The following is a 15,000-nucleotide window of genomic DNA, read 5'->3' as shown; positions in this document are numbered from 1 at the left end:
TTTTTAATAAATATAAAGCCATAGAAAAGGAAAGTAGTATAATAAAATTGGGAAGTGGTGGTTGTTGAGTTATGAAATGTGGGGGGAGATGCTTGACAGAGCAGAGATAGATTGATAGGTAGATAGATAGATAGATAGATAGATAGATAGATAGATAGATAGATAGATAGATAGATAGATAGATATAGATAGATAGATAGATAGATAGATATAGATAGATAGATAGATAGATAGATAGATAGATGATAGATAGATAGATATAGATAGATATAGATAGAATAATAGATGGACAGACAGACAGACAGATAGGTAAGATATATATATATATATATATATATATATATATATATATATATATAGATAGATAGATAGATAGATAGAGATAGAGAGAGAGAGAGAGAGAGAGAGAGAAAAAGAAAAAGTGAGAAAGAAAGAAAAAGAGAGAGAGTGAGAAAGAGAGAAAAAAGGCCTTGTTCTTTTAGTAGAAAGGATTATTTAACAAGTTCCTGAATTCCTTGTATGTTTGGTGAAAGATGGTGTAGTTGTGGCTGAAATTCCGTTTTTATTAAAGGGCCTGACTGGACAACAATAACCACAAAAAAAAAAACTGCCAGAAAAACAGTAATAACAACAACATCAACACCAATAGAAGTATAAGAGTAAAATCATACAATAACAAAAACGACTGTAAATTCAGCTTCTAATAAAAAAATGGAATCAATAAGGAGAAGATCTGTAGACGAAATACTTATTTCTTTATTACCCACAAGGGGCTAAACACAGAGGGGACAAACAAGGACAGACATAGGTATTAAGTCGATTACATCGACCCCGGTGCATAACTGGTACTTAATTTATCGACCCCGAAAGGATGAAAGGCAAAGTCGACCTCGGCGGAATTTGAACTCACAACGTAACGCAGACGAAATACCGCTAAGCATTTCGCCCGGCATGCTAATGTTTCTGCAAGCTCACCGCCTGAATGCTAGTCATACCACTATGTGCAGAGTAAAACAGATGAAAATAAAGATGACAAAGATGACAATGGTGGTGGTGGTGGTCTTGGTGATGATTGTAGTGGTAGCAATGAATGTTGAGACCAATCCATCTTGTTTTGATATAAGCTACATATAAAGACGTTCTTAGAAGATCCTCTTAACTGCTTTTTGATACCAACCAACTTAAAACCAATTCTGGTGGTGATTCTTTGATATAAAACCTATTGTTTTAAGGTATTTTTTATGTAAATTAAATATTGCCATTACCACATTTCTCTATGAAATGCACAATCCATATATTTTAATCAATTTTGGTAAAATAACGAACATTTTCATTAACGAGCTGCTGTTTGTGACACGTCTTAAAAGATTCTCACATACAATTACGGCAGAATGTTTTAATTTAAAGATAAACACTTTTCAAACAATAGATTTTATTTCATAGAAGTGGCGTTTCCAGCAGGTTTGCGATAAAATATTATGAAAGAATTTGTTTGAACTTTTTACGTGTGGATTATATGTAAAGAAGAAGGATTACTTTTGATAATCACCACCAACACCAGCACCACCTCCATCATCATCATCATCATCATGACCATCGTCAACTTCATCATCATCATCATCACCACCACCACCAATACCATCATTTTCATTTTACATCTGTTTTTCTCAGGCACGAAAAACGTACCGGTGGCACGTAAAAAGCACCATCCGTCCGTGGCCGTTTGCCAGCTCCGTCTGGCACCTGTGCGGGTGACATGTAAAAAGCACCCACTACACTCACGGAGTGGTTGGCGTTAGGAAGGGCATCCAGCCGTAGAAACACTGCCAGATCAGATTGTGCCTGATGCAGCCTTCTGGCTTCACAGACCCCAGTTGAACCGTCCAACCCATGCTAGCATGGAAAGTGGACGCTAAATGATGATGATGATGTATAAGTATGATTAGCACACATCTGGATACTTTACCAGATACCAGTGACTATAGTTAAATTGTTTAAGCTACTTTTTCCTCCTTTCAAACCTTTATTGGCCTCTTTGATTATATAGCTGGCTATCCTCCAGAGCAGTGGTTCCCAAAGTGGGTGATATTGCCCCCTGGGGGTGGAGGAAAGTTCCAAGGGGGCATTGAAGAAAAATAGGGGTGATAATGGGGTAGCAATTCATGTAAAAAGTGGGGCAATAATGGGGTAATGATTCATGTAAAAAGTGGGGCCATAATGGGGTAGCAATTCATATAAAAAGTGGGGCCATAATGGGGTAGCGATTCATGTAAAAAGTGGGGCCATAATGGGGTAGCAATTCATGTGAAAAGTGGGGCCATAATGGGGTAGCGATTCATGTAAAAAGTGGGGCCATAATGGGGTAGCGATTCATGTAAAAAGTGGGGCCATAATGGGATAGCAATTCATGTAAAAAGTGGGGCAATAATGGGGTAGCAATTTTTGTAAAAAGTGGGGCTATAATAAGGTAGTGATTCATGTAAAAACAACAAAATAATGGGTTTATTAGATCAAGTTTTATTTGTGAAATACAGTTGCTTTGAATTCGCTTCAGAAACAGGTCTATATTTGTGATAGTTAGTCGGGGTCGGAGCACTAGGAATGTAGCCTGGGTGTTAAGGGGGCAGCAGCCCAGAAAAGTTTGGGAACCACTGCTCTATAGTAATAGTTCTCAATCAGGATCCATTTAAGATTTTGGGGTATCCACAAAGGTAAAATAGTAAATTGGGGATTTCATAAGTAGTATTTTAAGGGTCAATGAAAAAAGTCTTGCTTTAAATGTATGTATTGCAAGAAACAGCTAAATTTCTTTCTCTAACATTTTACACAGTTCAACCTACCATAAGTTACTGTGTGAAAAGCAAAATAGAAATTTTGAAAGAAGTATCTATAAAACGAGCTTTTAAGCATCAAATGGCTATGGGGTGGAGAAATCAGAATGAAATAGGAATCAAAGGCATCCAGTGGGGGAAAAGGGTTGAGAAGCACTGCCCTACTGAATAACTACTGCCTCTGTTGGATCAACTTTGTGTAATTCCTTCCTCAATCAGTAACTGCATATTCCCCTTCATCAATAACCATGACCATTCCATGCAAACGTTTTAGTAGATTCAAACAAACATTTGACCTGATATTCTGTTGTTAATCTCACCAAATTCTCCATAGAATTTGAGTTTGGCTTTGTCTACAGCCGTCTCTCAGTACGCAGAATCTCTCACATCACACCAACAAGGAAAACATCTAATTTTAAAATGAAAGTGTATATACGAGTGTTAATAGCGACATCTCTGATCTCTTTCTTGTTCACAATCCTTTCATCCTCTTTTGAAGATTGTTCTTGGAGAAATTTTTCATGCCAAAATGGAAATAAATGAAAATTGTAGATTTAAGCTTAAGCAACAACCATGAAATCTCCAAGAGACAAAACATTCATTTTGGCACGTAATCAAGGAAGTAACTGAAGAATATTGAAGTGATGGTGCTAACAATAGACACACACACACAAACACACGTATACATATATCGTAAGAGAGGAAGAAAGAGAATGAGAGATAACTACATGCATACATACATGTGTTCACATGTATATGTATGTATATATGTATATATCTATCTATCTTATCTATCTATCTATCTATCTATCTATCTATCTATCTATCTATCTATCTATCTATCTATTTATCTATCTATCTATCTATCTATCTATCTATCTGTCTGTCTGTCTGTCTGTCTGTCTGTCTGTCTGTCTGTCTATCTCTCTCTCTCTCTCTCTCTCTCTCTCTCTATATATATATATATATATATGTATATATTTATACATATGTATGTATGTATATATGTATGTGTATATGGAATTATTACAAAGTAATTGGGCAATTTATTCAATGGTTTATCGATAGAACCAATAGTGTTTTCCACTAATCAATACAAGTATCAGTACTTTTCTAGCCATAAAGTATCAAATATTGATTAAATGCCAAAGTTAGAAAAATATATTCGGAAACTGAAAACTACCTTAATATTCTCAGCGTTCTTCAACAATGCAAGTAAACAATCAAAATATTTAAATATTAAAGAAAATAAGTAATTTTATTTGAAGAGATTTGGTCAAGAGATTTCGATTTTATTATTAATTTAACCAAGATTACAATTGACCTATTCTGTTGGTTGCTGTTGTTGTTGTTTTATCTCTGCTAGATGAGATCTGTCATCAAAGATAATCCAGCTGTGACCATCTCAAAGATAAACTATATTCTTTATTGTTTCTTTTATCTTTTAAGATGATGGAGTGTAATTTCCAAGAGATTTTGACTACTATTTCTTGCCGGTTGAGTGATTGTCTAGAAGCTCTGACCTTTGTTTGACCTACAGTTTAATCTATGTGATATCCTTGGCTTATCCTATTGTAAGTCAGCTGCAGAGCTATACTGAGCTCCTGTGGCTGCTTTGGTATGGGCATCCAGTCTTAGAAGCCATGCTGAAGCTGATATCGGGGCCCAGTATAGTCCTGCAGCTTGCTGTATCCTACCAAACCATCCAACTCATGCCAGCATGGAAAACGAATGTTAAATGATGATGATGATGATGGTGGTGGTGGTGGTGGTGGTGATGGTGGTGGTGGTGATGAGGATGATGATGAATATCTTTGGCTCAATATTTTATAGCATTTAATGTATTTTGTATTCTTGGCTTTGTATACCATTATCCTTTGTATACCATTATCATTAACACTTAACATCCCTGTTTCCATATTCCATGTTGGCATGGGCTGGTTGGTTTGACAGGATCTGATGCATCCAAAGAGGACACCATGCTCCAATGCTGGCTTTGGCATGGCTTCTAGAGCTGGATGCTACTCTGTGTCAGAGTGCTTTGTGTCATACCACTGACACTACAGACTTTGCCATGCAGCTTGTAAGACTACAAAACTTGAAGGGAGTTAGATTGGCTTAACGCTAGGAGATGAGGGGGTTAGAGTATAAAAGAAGGGGGTTGGATCGGCTAAATGCTAGGAGATGAGGGGGTTAGAGTATAAAAGAAGGGGGTTGGATCGGCTAAATGCTAGGAGATGAGGGGGTTAGAGTATAAAAGAGGGGCACAGAACTGGTTCTTATTGTACAGGAGGATAAGGCTGCTCACATTTAGAAGAGAAGGTGAGAATGATTGGAAAGAACTGAGAAGTTATGCTGTTTAATGTGCTGTCGTCAATTTAGTAGAATTGGTGGAAGGTAAATACATGCAAGGTAGACAGAAAAAGGGCTTCACGGATACACCCAAAGCCTGACTGAAGACTTCGAGATCAACCCTGGCACCTGGGAAATGCACAAAACCACCCCTGCTTGGTGAAAATGCACCAAGAGAGATGTTATCTCCTATGAACAGAACAGGTTTGCTGAAGCACAAAGAAAATATATTATTTTACTTTGAGCAATAGGCCCTTTGTCACCAGCAGAGGTAAGAGCTTTCTGAACTTTGCCCAGGCTATTCTTATTCTAGCAGCTACACTTTCAGAGCACCCACCCCTGCTACTGACTTGGTCACCTAGGTAATGGAAGCTATCAACTACTTCTAGGTTTTCTCCCTGGAATGTGGCAATTATTTTACAGAATAATAGAATTAAAATTTCTTTAATTAAAACCCTTTCTAACATGGAAGTATCCAAAGATCATTTGAGGCACATAATGCTTTATGAGTACAGAAAAGGAAACTCTGCAGCTGAAGCAACGCGAAACATACACTCAGTTTATGGGAAAGAATGCTTAAATGAAAGAACTTGCAGAAGATGGTTTGCAAAATTCAGAAGTAGAGATTTCAGCCTTGAAGATGAAGATCAAATGGAACGTCCAGTTGAGCTTGATGATAAGCACCTTGAGGCATTACTTGAAGAAAATCCTGCATTATTAGTTGAAGAATTGGCAATAAAGCTTAGTTCAAACCATACAACTGTTCATCGTCATCTTCAACAGCTTGGAAAGGTTCCTAAACTTGGAAAATGGGTGCCTCATAAATTGTCCAAAGCAACTGCAAATCCTGAGTTGACATCTGCTCTTCTCTCCATTCTCGTGAACTCATTTTCACCCTTTTTGGATAGACTTGTGACTGGTGACGAAAAATGGTTCTTCTGTCGAAATGTTAAACATCGTAAACAGTGGGTTGGTAAAAGGGAAAAAGCTCAACCACAACCGAGAAGGGAGCTTCAAAGGAAAAAGGTTCTTCTCTCTATCTGGTGGGATTGCAAAGGAGCAATTCACTTTGAGTGGCACTTCTTCACACATCTCTCCTCATCCATCCGTAGGACATGACCATACTAACGCAAATGTCTCTCCTGCACGCTGCATCCAATGCTTCTTATGCCCAACATTTCTCTCAGGACGCTTACACTCTGTCGTGCATGGATACTGACTTTACACATCCAGCGGATCATGTTAGCTTCATTTCTTTCGAGCCTATGCATGTCCTCTGCAGTCGCGGCCCATGTTTCACTGCCATGAAGCATGGTAGTTTGCACACATGCATCATACAATCTACCTTTCACTCTGAGCGAGAGTCCCTTTGTCGTGAGTAGGGGAAGAAGCTTCCTAAACTTTGCACAGGCTATTCTTATTCTAGTGGTAACACTCTCTGAGCATCCACTCCTGCTACTAACTTGGTCACGTTGGTATATATATATATATATATATATATATATATATATACACATACATATATGTATGTATATATATATTTATATTATGTATGTATATATATATATACACACATACACATTTATATGTATATATGTATAAAGAAATATTAATTAATAAAAAAGTATTAAATAATAAAGAAATAATATATATATATATATATATATATATATATATACATATATATATGTATGTATATATATATTTATATATATGTATATATATATATATATATTATATATATATATATGTATGTATGTATGTATGTATGTATGTATGTATGTATGTATGTATGTATGTATGTATGTATGTATCATCATCATCATCATCATTTAGCGTCCGCTTTCCATGCTAGCATAGGTTGGATGGTTCAACTGGGGTCTGTGAAGCCAGAAGGCTGCATCAGGCCCAGTCTGATCTAGCAGTGTTTCTACGGCTGGATGCCCTTCCTAATGCCAACCACTCCGTGAGTGTAGTGGGGGCTTTTTACGTGCCACCCACACAGGTGCCAGACGGAGCTGGCAAACGGCCATGAACGGATGGTGCTTTTACGTGCCACCGGCATGGAGGCCAGTCAGGGTGGCGCTGGCAATGGCCACGATCGGATGGTTCGCTTAACCACAGCTGCAATTTCCATTGATGTTGATCGACTTTGATTTTGGTTCTGCTTTCTGATATCTGATTTGATTTGGTTTGATTTTTATTTTGATTTTGATTTTCACTTGTCTCAACGGGTCTTCACAAGTGGAGTTTTGTGTCCCAAGAAGGAAAGGTATGTAGGCCACAGGTTATGTTCTCAGTAGTCTTGCTGGGTCTTCTCACGCACAGCATACTTCCATAGGTCTCGGTCTCTAGTCATTTCCTTGGTGAGACCTAAAGTTCGAAAGTCGTGTTTCACCACCTCGTCCCATGTTTTCCTGGGTCTACCTCTTCCACAGGTTCCCTCAACTGCTAGGGTGTGGCACTTTCGCACACAACTATCTTCAGCCATTCTCGTCACATGACCATACCAGCGCAAACGTCTCTCTTGCACACCACAACTGATGCTTCTTAGGTCCAACTTTTCTCTCAAGGTACTTACATTCTGTCGATTATGAACATTGACATTACACATCCATCGGAGCATACTGGCTTCATTTCTTGTGAGCTTACGCATATCCTCAGCAGTCACAGCCCATGTTTCACTACCATGTAGCATGGCTGTACGTACACATGCATCATACAGTCTGCCTTTTACTCTGAGCGAGAGGCCTTTTGTCACCAGCAGGGGTAAGAGCTCTCTAAACTTTGCCCAGGCTATTCTTACTCTAGCAGTTACACTTTCAGCATACCCACCCCCGCTACTGACTTGGTCACCTAGGTAGCGGAAGCTATCAACTACTTCTAGTTTTTCTCCATGGAACGTGGTAGAAGTTGGTCTCTGCATATTTTCAGAGTATTTCTCCTGAGCATCTGCCACAGATAAAAACTATTTTCCTAGTTAGTCTTCCTTTGACATTACTACACCTCTTATGTGTCCATAGCTTACACTTGGTGCACCTTATAGAGTTTCTACCTACGCCTTTTTTACAGATCGAGCAGGGCCATCTACCTGAAGGTGTTTGTGATTGGTCTACCTTCCTACTTATTAGGACTTTGGTTTTGGCTAGGTTGATTCTAAGGCCCTTCAATTCTAAACCTTGCTTCCACACCTGAAACTTCTCCTCCAGTTCTGATAGAGACTCAGCAATTAGAGCAAGGTCATCAGCATAGAGGAGCTCCCAGGGGCATCCTGTCTTGAATTCCTCCGTTATTGCCAGGAGGACTATGATAAATAGGAGGGGACTGAGGACTGAACCTTGGTGGACCCCAACCTCTACCCGGAATTCTTCACTGTACTCGTTGCCAACCCTCCCTCACCTTACTAGCAGCGTCTCTGTACATGGTTCGCACAGCTCTCACTAACCATTCAGCTCTCACTAACCATTCAAATGTATGTATGTATGTATATATATATATATATATATATATATATATGTCTTTACTTCAATGAAACAAAGTACGACTTATTGTGGACATAAAACAATGGGTTATGACCTTATATGAAACATGATAAAATAATGATAATGATGATGATGAGGAGGAGGAGGAGGAGGAGGAAGAGAATGAGGAGGGGAAAAGGATGCAGTGAAGGAGGATGAGGATGCTTTCATATTCTGATTCAATTCAAAACACACATACACACACACAAACGTAAACACACAAGCGTACATGCACATCCACATCCACATACCCATGCATACACAAGCACACTCAGGCATACACATCCCTCCCAGACACCCACACATAAACGCACAGGCACTCATACACAAAAACATACATGAGCACATGTGCACACACACACACACACACATACAAAACAATTTACTTCAAAAAAATATAATTGAAAATGAAGCCAGAGAGAACTTGAAATATAAATTTATCATCGATTTTTCTTCACACAGCATTCCCCCACCCCTGCCACCATACCACCACCACCACCACTCCATGCCGCCCCCCTCTTCCCAATCCTTCACCTTGCTCACTTTTTTTTTTTACTTGTTTTATTTCTTTCAAATCGGTCAGAGAAGTGATTTATGTCTAAAGATAGATAATCAATTCTTTACAACTGATATCAGGACAGAAATATTAACACTGCTGTAGCAAACTTCATAACCGTGTTTACCAATGTCAAGGTGGACTGTGACTCTGGAAGAATAAATAAAAGTACTAATAAATAAATAAAAGTACTAATACATAATTAAAAGTACTAATGAAAATAATTAAAAGAACTAATATTGCTGAAGCAAATTTCATTACGGTATTTGTTGAGGCCAAGGTGGACTGTGGCTTTGTGGAAGAATAAATAAAAGTACTTATAAATAATTAAAAGTACTTATAAATAATTAAAAGTACTAATAAATAATTAAAAGTACTAATGAAAATAATTAAAAGAACTAATATTGCTGTAGCAAATTTCATTATTGTATTTGCTGAGACTAAGGTGGACTGTGACTTTGTAGAAGAATAAATAAAAGTACTAATAAATAAATAAAAGTACTTGTAAATAAATAAAAGTACTAATAAATAATTAAAAGTACTAATAAATAATTAAAAGTACTAATGAAAATAATTAAAAGAACTATTATTGCTGTAGCAAATTTCATTACGGTATTTGCCAAGGCCAAGGTGGACTGTGACTTTGTGGAAGAATAAATAAGATTCTTCCATTAGTTTTAGATTCATTTCAGTCAAAAAATGCTAGAAATGGCAGCCAAAATATCCCCAACAAATGGAAAATTTAGCATTTTAAAAAGTAACATAATGGACAATAGGGTCACGATGGGTGGTGGGGGCTCACAGTTGCATTGCATATCTTATATCTTTTACTTGTTTCAGTCATTGGACTGTGGTCATGCTGGGGCAGCGTCTTGGACAGTTTGATTGGCTAGACTGATGCCTGTAATTATTTTTTAAAGTCTGGTACTTGTTCAGCCAGCCTCTTTTGCTGAAACAGATGTAAACAAACCAAGCGTGGTTATCAAGTGGTGGTTGATGACAAACATTAAAGCTTACTAATATACATACATATAGCAAGATCAACACAATTAAGCTTGATATATATGTGTGTATATATATATGTAAATATATGTGTGTATGTATATATATATGCATGTATGTCTATATGTATGTATATATATATTTATATCTGTATATATATATATATATATTATATATATATATATATATATATATATATATATATATATATATATATAATATATATATCATCATCATCATCGTTTAACATCTGTTCTCCATGCTAGCATGGGTTGAATGGTTCGACTGGGGTCTGGGAAGCCAGAAGGCTGCACCAGGCTCCAGTCTGATCTGGCAGTGTTTCTAAAGCTGGATGCCCTTCCTAACGCTAACCACTCTGTGAGTGTAGTGGGTGCTTTTTACGTGCCACCAGCACAGGTGCCAGGCGAGGCTGGCAATGGCCACGATAGAATTGGTGCTTTTTACGTGCCTCCAGCACGGAAGCCAGTCAAGGCGGCGCTGGCATCGGCCACATTCAGATGGTGCTTTTTACGTGCCACTGGCACAGGGATCTCAACTACAATTTCCATTGATTTTTGATGTTGGTGTACTTGACTCAATAGGTCTCCTCAAGCACAGGGTCGAAACGGTGTTTCTTTACTTGCCACCTGCACAGGAGTCAGTCCAGTGGCACTGGCAACTGCCGGGTGCCTGTCATAGGATTGGTTCAATTTCAATTCCGATTTCACTTGCCCCAACAGGTCTTCACAAGCAGAGTTTATTGTCCAATGAAGGGAGGTTGGCATGGGTGCCAGTCGTCGGATGAGGTTCAGTTTCGAATTCAATTTGAACTTCACTTTCCTCAACAGGTCTTTGCGTGTCCAAGGAAGGAAAGGCATGCATAAGTGGGCTGGCTACATCCCTGGCAAAGGCCACAGGATGGTCTCACTTGTCCTGCCAGGTCTTCTCATGCACAGCATATTTCCAAAGGTCTCGGTCACTAGTCATATATTTATACCATAAATCCTCGAGTATACTCCACATTTTTCCCCAAAAATTTAAAGGTCAAAATCCCTAGTGCGTACTATATACGAGGTTGAAAATGAAAAATATATTCTAAGCAATGTCCGAGTATCTATTTGCTGTCCGGCAATGTTTATTCAGATGCATTTTGTTATGTCGGGCGCGAAAATACCTTAAGCTAAGCCTGAAAGCAATGAAGTCATAAAAGAATCATCCATAACTTGCAGTAAGCAACATTTATTAAATGTTATTACTGTTATTACTGTTTTTTCTTTATTTTCTGCAAACAAAATGCACAAAAAAAGCTACACATTTGCATTATGTTATATATACAATAATAATAAAGGACACTACCGTATACATTTTTACAAACCAAGGTCGTTATATAGACCTGCTTGACTCAAGTTAGAGAAATTGTGCGTATTATACACAAGGTTTAGGTTTTTCAGAGGTACAGCCCCCTAAAAATCCCCTGCGTATTATACTCAAGGGTGGACTATACTCAAGGATTTACGATATTTATATATATATAATTCCAAGAGAGTTAGAGGTTGGGAATCCAACCAACTAAGGGATAGTATCTATCCAATATACTGCTGATAGAATACCCAATTATTAATACATAAGTGTTTTTCCATTGCAAGGTAATTACACTACTGAATGTAATAAATGGGTGAGGGTAAAAAATTATTTTACTCTTAATTTATACAGCAATAAGAAAATGGAGGGGATCAAGAGGTGGTGTTCATCAACTTTTAGACATTATATTATGTCTATTTATTAATAAAAAAAACCCCAATTATAACAATATACATACATGTATAACATATTATACTTTACATATATAACATATAAAAATACCAGTAATTATTAAAATGTTTAATGTAGATCATAGAAAGTAGGATAGTATCTTACAGCTGTTTCAGCCAAGAGGCCATAGTACCCCACTCTACTTCCATCCCTTCAGTGAACTGAAGTATTTGGTAGATAAAATTAAGGTATTTAGGTGTGCCTCTGGGCTTCATCAGAGAGACCTTGAGTTGGGTGGTATAAGTTAAAGTAGAAAAGAAAAAGCAAAGAGTTTGGCAAGACTAATTTAGCTGTATAATAAAAGGTTTAGATAGTCACTGACAGCTGTTTCTAGAATATCCCAGCAGTTGGAACATCATGTTGAGTGAAGATTCCATATGCAGAGTATTCTGTCACTGAAGAGAACTCGAGCAAATATATGCAACAGTGGAAGAAATTACTCCATCACTGATATTTGTTATGGTTCAAGAAAGGGATGAGAAATCCAGTTAAATCCATTGAGAATGAATTTTCCTTAGGTAAATCTATGATTGAAGAGAATGGTTAGATAGTCATCCATAGTGAGGGAAAATGAAAGTTGGATAAATACTGAGAGGAGGAATAAATGTAGAACACCCTGAGTGTATAGAGAGTGTTGATCACAAGTGTCTGATGAACAGGAACAGGAAACACCAAATCACAGTTTTTGCGGATGTTGTTGCAGCTTTAATAAAAAAGCATATTACTCTACCTTCGGTATTCGAGTACTGTTTTGTCCACATTGTTTCACATTTATGTGCTTACTCTTGTATATATATATATATATATATATATATTTTCTCTCCTTGTTTTTTTTTGCGTATCTTTCTGTTGAAGAGCGTAGGCTCGAAACATAAAAGACTTGTTCTATTTCTATTCCTGAGCGCCATACTCATACATTTGTTTGTTTGTACTCCAGCTGCCTTCATCTTTTGTTTATTTTCGTAAACCTTCCCGTTATATATATATATATATACTGTTGTGTCTGAGGAGAGTCATTTTCTTTTTGTGCCTTATAATGTAACACACTCACCGGAAAATTTCCACTTTTTTCTTATTTTCCTATAATTTTCGTTGTGTCTTGCAACCTTTTCAATAGTCAAGACTATTGAAAGGGTTGCAAATAAAAATAAGAAAAAAAGTGGAAATTTTACCGGTCAGTGTGTTACATTATAAGGCACAAAAAGAAAATGACTCTCCCTAGAAACAACAGAATATACTTCAACACAGGAACTCATATAAAGAATCTTGCAAACCAAATCCAAAAACGAAATATATATAATTCATTGGAATTTCAACATCAATATCAGGATATTTTGTATGTATATATGTATGTATGTATGTATGTATGTATGTAAATATATATATATCCACACAGACAGAATTTTCTCTCAATTCACATGATATACATTGGTTGATTTTATAATAATTCTGATTTCTGTGAATTTTTATTTTTTACTCACAGAGCAATACCACTTCGTTGTTTTTTATTACACAAGTTTGATAGCAAGGAAGACCACACTCTGAGTAGATGCGGAAGTGTTTTTATATTAATTGTGCTGAATACTTTCGAAATTGAATAATTGAGTTTCAGATATGAAGAAAATTGATTTCTCTAGAAATGGAAAATAACATATAAAATCAATTTTGAAAATGGAAAGGGTTTCAGACAAACTGTGAAATAGTTTAATATAAATAAAGCAAACTGTTGGAAGCATTGAAAGAAACGAAAAGAAAACCAAAGTCTGGATAATCTCTGCATTTTCAATAACTTTAAAACATACATCAAATATATGGAGAAACTCTATGGAAACAATAGACAAAGCTCTGTCATTTGGAAAGACAAAACCTAGTATTACAACCATGCACATATATATATGTGTGTGTGAGTGTGTATATATGTATGTATACATACATACATATATATATATATAATATATATATATATATATATAATATATATATATATATATTATATATATATATATATATATACACATACATACTTACATACATATATATATATATATATATATATGTATGTATGTATGTATGTATGTATGTATGTATGTATGTATGTGTGTGTGTGTGTGCATGTGTGTGAGTGTGTGTGCATGTATGTATGCACAGACAAATCAATAACAAAAGTCGAATTCAAAAACAAAAGCAATAAATATCCAAGAGATGTTCACTGTGAATATTATATAGATGCAGAAGTTACTGTGTAGTAAGTAGCTTGCTTAGCAACCACATGGTTCCAGGTTCAGTCCTACTGTATGGCACCTTGTGCACGTGTCTTCTACTACAGACTCGGGCTGACCAAAGTCTTGTGAGTGAATTTGGTAGATGGAAGCTGAAAGAAGCCTGTCGTATATATGTGTGTGTCTGTGTTTGTCCCCCCATCATCGCTAGACAACCGATGCTGGTGTGTTTACGTCCCCGTAACTTAGCAGTTTGGCAAAAGAGACCGATAGAATAAGTACTAGGCTTACAAAGAATAAGTCCTGGGTCGATTTACTTGACTAAAAAGGCAGTGCTCCAGCAATTTCTGTGACCACATCACCCCTAACATCTGGTCACCTAACTCCCAAGACTGCAACCCACTTGATTATTATGTGTGGGGCACAGTTGTGCAAGAGACCAACAAAATTCCTTGTAACACTGAAGATGAACTGAAAACAAGGATTATGGCAACGTTCACCAACTTAAGCAAGGAGACTGTCCAGAAGAGTTGCAGGAGATTCTGAAGTTGTCTGGTGGCCGTGCTTGAAGCCAATGGTGAATTTATTGAATAATGTAATTTTATGTAATTTTGGTAAATATCTGTTAAAATGAGATATGAGTGTTATTTTCATTTTTGCGTAATTTAGACAACAATTTATTTACCACACTCTGTAATTAAAAAAAT

The 15,000-nt window shown here is 36.8% G+C and overlaps 1 protein-coding gene across 2 annotated transcripts in view; it reads right to left on the bottom strand.

Annotated features, from left to right (window-relative positions):
* The window catches only part of LOC115210556, a 96,001-nt gene that overhangs the window by 35,647 nt on the left and 45,354 nt on the right, over positions 1-15,000 (bottom strand). Inside the window, exon 1 of one of the 2 annotated variants that reach the window (XM_036502346.1) lies at positions 12,180-12,203. The exons of the other annotated variant lie outside the window; for it this stretch is intronic. The gene's annotated coding sequence lies outside the window, so the exon portion shown is untranslated. Of the gene's footprint in view, positions 1-12,179; positions 12,204-15,000 lie in introns of those variants that run through there. 2 annotated transcript variants of the gene reach the window in all.

This window comes from Octopus sinensis, linkage group LG4, assembly GCF_006345805.1.
Source record: "Octopus sinensis linkage group LG4, ASM634580v1, whole genome shotgun sequence".
Lineage (NCBI taxonomy): Eukaryota > Metazoa > Mollusca > Cephalopoda > Octopoda > Octopodidae > Octopus > Octopus sinensis.
The sequence above is the reverse complement of the archived record's forward strand: the minus strand, read 5'-3'. Positions and strand labels throughout refer to the sequence as shown.